Source organism: Panthera onca, chromosome D3 (assembly GCF_046562875.1).
Source record: "Panthera onca isolate mPanOnc1 chromosome D3, mPanOnc1 haplotype 2, whole genome shotgun sequence".
In the NCBI taxonomy this organism is placed as follows: domain Eukaryota; kingdom Metazoa; phylum Chordata; class Mammalia; order Carnivora; family Felidae; genus Panthera; species Panthera onca.
This window is the reverse complement of record NC_138350.1, coordinates 74540086-74549058: the sequence shown is the minus strand read 5'-3', so window position 1 is coordinate 74549058 and position 8973 is coordinate 74540086. Positions and strand designations below refer to the sequence as shown.

The 8973-nt window shown below is 41.8% G+C and overlaps 1 long non-coding RNA gene across 2 annotated transcripts; it reads right to left on the bottom strand.

Moving 5' to 3' along the window:
• Positions 1–206: 206 nt before the first annotated feature.
• On the bottom strand, positions 207–8873 carry LOC132666027 (uncharacterized). 2 transcript variants are annotated; one of them, XR_009604418.1, is made up of 3 exons: positions 8659–8873; positions 1707–2070; positions 207–780 (listed from the first exon to the last, which is right to left on the bottom strand). It is a non-coding gene; the product is annotated as an uncharacterized LOC132666027 (long non-coding RNA). The 2 variants fall into 2 exon arrangements; XR_009604419.1 differs by having other exon boundaries at positions 8668–8873.
• Between the last annotated feature and the right edge of the window lie 100 nt (positions 8874–8973).

Sequence of the window (8973 nt, the reverse complement as noted above, 5' to 3'; positions counted from 1 at the left end):
GCCTAAACTCACTAATAAAAAAATGACATGGGAAAAATAGAATAAGGTCAGATAAGGAGAGGCCTCAAAGGCCCTTATGGGCTCTTGGGACTTTATTCCAAAGGAAATGAAAAGGTACTGAAGGTTTTTGATGGATACGTAGAGTGGTGTTTTTCCTAACAACATTACATTTGTGTTTATTGCTGGAAAACAAATTTCCAAGGAAATTAGTGGCTTCAAACAATGCACATTTATTGTCTCACAGTTTCCATGGGAAAGGTGTTCAGGCACAGCTTAACTGGGTCTTCTGCTTGTGATCACACGAGGCTACAGTTGAGAGGTCAGCCACACTGCAATCTCATCTGGAAGCCCCGCTTGGGAAGAATTTAAATCTGATTCATGTCCTTGTGGATAAATGACTAAGGACACTCACGTCCTACAGGCCACCTACAGCTCCTTCCCACCTGAGCCTTACCAAAGGCCTTGCACTGCATGGCAGCTCACTTCTTCAAAGTCAGCAAAAAGGATCTCTCTAGTGTGTGTGCAAGAAAGTTGGAGTTACATAGCTATAGATATGGATAGATATAGATAAATCTGTAGATAGTAACCTAATGAAGGGAGTGACAGTCCTTCACTGTTGCCATATTCTCCTGATTAGAAGCAAGTCACAGATTTCACGTGTGCTCAGGGAGAGAGGATTGTACAGAGTGTGGCTCACTGGGCAGTTACTGTACGATGTGTTGGCCACAAAAATCAGCTGGCAGCAATGCATCATGGACACTGAGTGGGAAAGACAGACAGCTGCAAAGACAAATAAGAAGTTGTCATCACTGTTGTTTTAACCAAAAATGTACAGTTGTTACCAGAAATGAACCGTAAATGGAAACCATGGGGAAAGGGTCAAAAATTTCCACATGCCATGTTTTAAAGGTATGGGCTTTAGAAACAAAAACAAAAACTTAAGTATTACTCTGTCTTTAGAGCTTAGTAGCAATTACCCTATAACACACCAATACTTCCTGGACTTCCTAAGTTCCAAGTTAGTTCCTCAAAAGGCAAGGAAATTTGTTCCTCCACTTTATAAATTTTTGCCCAGTGGTCTAACAGTGGCTTCATTATTGTTGTCATTTCCAGGTTGTTTCGTGTGTGCTATCATTTTTTTCTCCTCTAGATTATAAATCTGTGGTTTGGTGTTCCCCGTAGGGCCTAATACTTTGCTAATTCTGTCCTTTCCTTAGTGGACCCATTTGCCTACAAGTCATGTCATGGTTGGGGGCTTCATGTTACTACTGGGGGTCCTCCCACTTTATCATGTTGCAGCAGAATAATTTAGTAAGTGTTCTTTTTTTAAAAAAGTTTTATTTATTTATTTTTGAGGGAGTGCAGGAAGGGCAGAGAGAGGGAGACAGAGAATCTAAAGGAGGCTCTGCACTGTCAGCACAGAGCCCCATGCAGGCCTCTAACTCACGAACCATGAGATCATGACCTGATCTGAAGTCATATGCTTAACTGACTGAGCCACCCAGGTGCCCCAAGTAAGTGAGGAAGTGTTCTTTGCATGGTTTTGCGTGATCCTCTTTTACAGCTCCCCTTCGCACTTTCTTACATGACACAAAAGTCAGTTGGTGAGACTTCTCTTTTTCTCCTATCTCATGACTTCTAAATCAATTGCTTCTAAGTAACAGGATGTCTTTTTCTAGAAATATCTCCATTTGCTCCATACTTACACCTTCTAGGAAGGAGTGAAGGTGTTAAGGTTGGGGGTGCTTGAATCAATTTCTTCTAAGTAACAGGATGTCTTTTTCTAGAAATATCTCCATTTGCTCCATACTTACACCTTCTAGGAAGGAGTGAAGGTGTTAAGGTTGGGGGTGCTTGAGCTCCTCACAAAGAAGGGCTTGGGGACCCCTCACGAACCCAGCAGGATCAGCAAGGGGAAATCAGGATAGTAAAGAAGGAGGTGATGACTGGCTTGTAGCTTTGTCACGTCCTGCAGCAACAAGGGCTGTTGTCTGTTCTACTAACTTCTCTCTTCTTTTCCCTGTCAGGATGAGAGGACCACAAGAGCCCTGGAAGAGTTGTTCCCCAAACCTGTGGGAAAAAGAGGATCCATGGCAGACACCAAGATGCACTGCATCGGGCCCCTGTGCTGACAGCTCAGAGCCCGGAGCCTGTTTCAGATTCTGTGTCTCCCTCTCTCTGACCCTCCCCCATTCATGCTCTGTCTCTCTCTGTCTCAAAAATAAATAAACATTAAAAAAAAAAAAAAAGAGTTAAGAGACAGATATCAACTAACGCAATGTATGTACCTTTTCTTGATATTGATTCAAGTGAGCCATAAATTAAGAGAAAATGGGGAATTTTAACATTGAGTGGATATTTGATGATATTAAGGAAGCACTGTTAACATTTAAGTGTGATAATGGTATTTTGGTTATGATTTTTATTTATTTTTTAAAAAATGTTTATTTTTGAGAGAGAGAGAGAGAGAGCACACATGAGAGCGAGGGAGGGGCAGAAAGAGAGGGAGACAGAGGATCCAAAGCGGGCTCTGCACTGACAGCAGACAGCATGATGCGGGGCTTGAACTCACAAACTGTGAGACCATGACCTGAGGTGAAATCGGATGCTTAACCTACTGAGACACCTAGATGCCCCGCTTGTGATTTTTTAAAGGAATCCTTATCTTCTAGAGAGGTAGGCTAACAGAATACAGATGAAATTATATGATACCTGGCATTTGCTCCACAATAATCTGGGTGGAGGGGGCAGTGGCTATGAGCACTTTAACCTAATTTCTATTTTCATAAAATAGTAATTTCTTTTGCGTGTCTTAAATATCTTAAATATAATTTGCCATGGTGGAAAGCGTCATTTATTCAACATCCAGTGGCACTGGGCACTGTGCTGAGCTGGCCATGCAGATAGCACAAAGACTGGGTTCTGTGGTCAGATTGCTCACAGTCTGGCAGGGAGACAGCTTACATCCACCATGAGTGCCATGCAATGTGAGAAGTGCTATGCTTTGGTACTTTCTACCAGTTGGATCTGATCCTCCTACCTTCTTCTGATTCTAGTATGCTGAATTTTGGTGGGAAATATTGTGTAAATAGCCACTTCCTTACGTTTTATTTTCATTGACTGTCTTCAGTGCGTGGCCCTCAGAGGTACTGAGAGTATGCACATATTGCCACTCAAGCATGGACTGATTGATGAGGATGTGTATGTTTGGTGTATGTGTTTGCTCAAGGGCATAACTGAGAAAGTCCTTTGAATACAGCAAAAGTCTTTACTGGGGGACATTTCTTCCTGACTTGTACATTCTAGCCAGACAATATCTACTATACTACCACAAGCCAAAAAAAGAACTCTCTTTATGAGTGACTAAGTGAACACATAGTTATGTGTAGCCATGTGTAGTTTTGTAGTTTCAAAGAGTTAATTCTAACCTCCAACTCACTATTTAAAACAATTAAAATATGGATTTTTATTCAGAGGCTTAAGTGATAGAAATATTTGTCTGTCTGGCCTTCTTAATAGCAACTCTGTGCAGTTTAATGACTTCTGAACCTCAGATATAAACTTCAGAATAAAAAAAACTATTTTACATTTCTGGGAAATACCCATAACTGACTCTCAGAATGGCTAGCAACTTTCTTCGGTGTGTTCCAGGAGGAGATTTATGACAGTGATAGGTCACTTTGTGACTTCCTAGAAAACTCACTTCTGCAAACACTGCCTAGTGTCCAAAACTAAGGAATATAGTGTTGGTGGGACAAACGTCTGGGAACTTAACAGCATTACTGAAAGAAGCATTTGATATCCAAGGGGAAATCATACTCCTTTGACTGAAAGACACTGCGCCACCTAGGGACAGCCATGGGAAATGGTATTCAATTTTCAGATTCAATAGGCTGCAAACTAGAGTTTGGAAATGATGAAGAACGTCCTTTCTATTTAACATTTATATTACATACATTACATATTTTTCCCTCAAGACTTTAGGAATAAAACAAAACTTACCTAAAATCATTTTTTAAATAAATTTCCCAGTTGATTAAAGAATTAAGCTGATATAAAATATTACAAGTTTTCTGTTTTTTCAGGAATTAGTTACCAATAAACTATTACGCAGATGTTATTTTTATGCAGAATTTTTGGGTTGTAACTTTGATAAGTTAATGGGGGAATTCCATATGGTTTATGGAATTCAATAAATCTGTATCCTTGGGCTTTTGCAAATACAAATTCAGTTATTTAAAGAGGTATATTATATCTCAGAGGAATTTACGAGGACTTCTTTTGTAGAATACAAGTTATTTCTTCATTATATTCTTGCTATTGCTTTTCAAAAAAAATCAGAAAGTGGCATTTCCCCACCTTTTTACAAGAGGACTACATTTAAAGAACAACTGACATCAGAGATCGTATGGTTATTGCATAGTGCCTTGCCAACAAACACTCAAATACACATGAAACTGGAAAACTGTGTCTTTCTTTTCTATCATGAGAATACTTTTAAGTGATTAGGATCAAATTGGCTCAAAAAGGTGAATGGTGGATCAAATAAATCTAGAAGTTAAACTATAAAACTCTTAATAAAAACATAAGGGAAAGTCTTTATGGAAGGGAGAAGGGAAGAAGTAAAAACCCAGGGAGAAATGTCACACTGGTGCACCTAGGCAGATGGGTCCAGAGGCAGCTTCAAACAAAGGTCCCAATCCCTGAGGTAGTCACATGAAACAGAAAGGGCTAGACTTCAAGAGGGTATGTAGAAAGAGACAGGGCTCCTAGACGTCTACACTCCAAAGCCCCACTCCCACTCTAAACCCAGATATGTGGTACAATTTCTAAATCAGGCAGAGGAGGAGATGAGGTTGTTTTTGTTCTAGTTGGACACAGCAGGAGGGTGAGGATTCAGAGTCAAAATGAACTTGAGTTATATAACACAAAAGAACATTTCTTTTACTCCTGCATTTTGTGGACTAAGTCACACTCATACGCATTTTGCTTCCTAGCCATTCATTTATTCGACCAATACTTATTTTGTATCTACCACGTGAAAAGGGCTATGGGAGAGAGAAAGTCATGGATGACATATCTCCATCATATCTATTAAAAAATTGTTTTAATGCTTATTTATTTTTGAGAGAGAGAGAGAGAGAGAGAGAGAGAGACACACTGTGATTGGAGGAGGCACAGATAGAGAGGGAGACACAGAATCCAAAGCAGGCTCCAGGCTCTGAGCTGTCAGCACAGAGCCTGAGGTGGGGCTCAAACTCACAAACTGAGATCATGGCCTGAAGCCAAAGTTGGACGCTTAACCGACTGAGTCACCCAGGCGCCCCCTATCACATCTATTTTTAAATTTAGCAAAGTGAGCCCATGGCAGCTACAAGTCATGATAGAAAGCCTTCCTCCAGTGATAGACTGAGACTGAAAAAAAAATGGGTGAGTCTAAAGCAAACTATATTCTTGATGAGTTGAGAGAAAAGCTGGGAGTCATTTCTGTGAATGAAGATGTTTATGCATTTCCTTCTTAGGTTTATCTACGTCTGAGTATTAGAACATATCCCTTTATAAAGCATCCTCTGCTCATTCCAGCTGGAAATGTTCTCTTCCTTTTCTCAACCACTATGGTATGTTATCTACAGTTCTACTATAGCACTTACCACATTTTACCTTGTTTATTTTTAGTTTTTGTAGAAGTGCCTTATCTCCCTTTTGATGTCCCTGGAAGAAAGGTGTTTCAAAGCATTATCACAGTACCTTGTGCATACCAAATGCATAGTAAATGGTACACGACAAGTAGCATCAAATAATGTTTCTCAAAATATGGACTCCTTGGGGCGCCTGGGTGGCGCAGTCGGTTAAGCGTCCGACTTCAGCCAGGTCACGATCTCGCGGTCCGTGAGTTCGAGCCCCGCGTCAGGCTCTGGGCTGATGGCTCGGAGCCTGGAGCCTGTTTCCGATTCTGTGTCTCCTTCTCTCTCTGCCCCTCCCCCGTTCATGCTCTGTCTCTCTCTGTCCCAAAAATAAAAATAAAAAACGTTGAAAAAAAAAAAATATGGACTCCTTGCCTCAGTTACCCTGGATGCCTGTTGAAATTCAGATTCCTGGGCCACGCACCAGCACTACTGAGTCAGAATCTCTGGGTGTGAAACTGGAAACTCACATTTTAATGGGCTCGCTACCATTTGAGAACCATGGATTTCCAGATGTAACAATTACAGCAAGATGTGAGATGGCAAATAATAGGTTTCATCCTGACTCTGGTAGTGGGTGCTACTGAATGGAATTCTGAGGCTGAGGCTGGATAGACCCCGGGAAACGGTGTCATCTAATAGTGATGCCCCCACCAAGTAAGGGATGGGGTGGGAGGAGCTTACGTGCAGCATATTTGGCGTTTCTGAATATGTTAACCTCAGGAATGGAGAAAGCATATCATCCTTTTAAGAATAATCACTATTTGGGGCGCCTGGGTGGCTCAGTCGGTTAAGCGGCCGACTTCAGCTCAGGTCATGATCTCGCTGTCCGTGAGTTCAGGCCCCGTGTCAGGCTCTGTGCTGACAGCTCAGAGCCTGGAACTTGCTTTGGATTCTGCGTCTTCCTCTCTCTCTGCCCCTCCCCCACTCACGCTCTGTCTGTCTCTGAAAAATGAATAAACCTTAAATTTTTTTTTTTTTAAAAAGAATAATCACAAGTTGGGGCACCTGTCGGGGTGCCCAATAGTCAGTTGTGTCCAACTCTTGATTTTGGCTCAGGTCATGATCTCACAGTGCATGAGTTCAAGCCCCACGTAGGGTTCTGTGCTAACATCAGAGCCTGCTTAGGATTCTGTCTCTCCCTCTCTGCCCCTCCCCCACTCATGTTCTTTTCCTTTTTCTCTCAAATGAATGAACTTTTAGAAAAAAGAATAATCACAAGTCACCCTTGCAGAGGTTTAATGGTAATAAGTTTTTTCTAAAATTTTCATGGACATTCCAGAAAATGGGGTTTTCAGGGTAGTACATACAAATTTAGAAAAAAGAAACATTTTGGGGGGAAATTTCTTCTACCAAGAGCTTTTTTTTTCTCAATGATATTAACCATTACCTAAATTTCACAGGAGACCAGTTAACTGTGAATATTATTCTTGTTTTTAGGGCAGGGCAGAAACTTTGGCCTTTTTTGTAGCATTGTTGTGTAGCACTTTTTTTTTCTCCCAGCTGTGCTTTCTTTCTTATTGTGTATACTGTTTATAATTATTGAAGGGATTTAGAAAATACAGAGAAAAAAAATCACTCAGTAGAGCATCATCTTGCAATAACATCTGATGAAAGTTTCTATGTACACATATAGTCTGTTTCTATATAATGTTGGGTGTAATGTTTGAGGGCTAAGCAGCCTCACAACTGTATAAATGAACGAGTTACACACTTCTCTGAATGTTAGCCTTGTCATCAGCAGAACAGAGACAATTATGTTCCTGGATTCAATTTCCACCCAAACCCATGACTCTCAAGTCTACAACTTTAGCCCACTTGTTTTCCTTTAGTTCCAGACGCAAGCTTCCTACCATCTACTATGCCCCTTACCTAGATGTCATACAGGCATCTTAACCCAGTACAAAAAGCCACAAGATTGAAATATTTGTGCTATCCTAGACTACTTCCTCTGTCATCTCACTAAATTGGTCCAATTGGTCACGAAATCCTATGATTTTTGTCTGCTAATTGTTCCTCAAATATATCAAGTCTTCTTCATTTCCACTTAGGGTGCTCCCACAACTCACTTCCTGGGTTACCATAGTAACCTCCTAAATTGTCTCACTGCCTTCCATCCTCCTCACTGCTACCTCGGGATTTTTTCTAAAGACACTTTTTTGGGGTAATAATAATAATAAAAAAAATTGCCCTCCAGTGATTACTTCATTGCATTCATGTTAAAATACAAATTCCTTAGCTAGGCATGATCAGACCTCCACTTTGCTCTTCAGTTTCATCATCCAGCTAAATTCAAAAGCAAATCATTTGTCACCTACTCTGACATTTAAAAGAACACGCTGATGTTAGCCTACCTTAACTTAAATGCTGATTGGATTTTCTATGAGGCGTGTGAACTAGGGGAAATTAGTCTACCCATAAAATAATAGAACCTACTTCACAGGTTGTTGGGAGGATTAAATGAGCTAAAATACACAAAGAGCACGTATCTTGTCTAGCGAGTAATTTGTCAGCTATTAGCTATTGTTATCAGCCCCCCTAAAACACAAATCTGCACTGCTGGTTCTTCTGCCGGTAATACACCGTCACCTCTCACCACCTGGCTATCTTCCATCAAGATTCAGTTCAGGGACCACAACTTCTAGCAAGTTTACCCCGTCCCATCCTCTTGTCCCATTTGTCCCAACGTTTCCTTTGCAAACTTGTTATTGTTAACTATTGCTGGTGTCTATCACAAGACTGTGTTTCTAGAAGGATGGATGGTGCTTTCATTTTTTTAGGCGCAGCTTAAAGACAGGTGCATGACAGTTTGTGGATGACTGCACAGAGAGCACCTTTGTGTCACGAGAGCCGTAAATCAATGTACCTAAAGCCTATTTTGTCTAGTGTGGCGTTTTGCCCGGAATATGAGACAAAGTATTTCCTCAAGCACTTCTGGGGAAGGGAGGCTTAAAACCTTAGCCACTGAACCTACTTTTCTTACCCCGAGAAACTCGGCAGAAGCCTGGTTCTCGGAACCGCGGAGGGATGACGCGAACTTAAAACGCACTGCACAGCTCAGCTTGTGACTGCTGCTCCTCCGCGCCTGCGCGGCTCCTGACAGCCTGGGTCTGGCTCCTCAGCCGAGGGTGGGGCCAGGGGTCGCGTTTTGGGATTGGGCGCTGGGAGCCAAAACGGACGGCGCGGAAATGACGCCTACGTGCGCAAGCGCCGGCGGCCCTGCCGCGCGGTGGCTGCTGGGCGCCGCACGCCTTTCCTTCCCTCGCCTCTCCCCTCCCCCCTTCCCGTC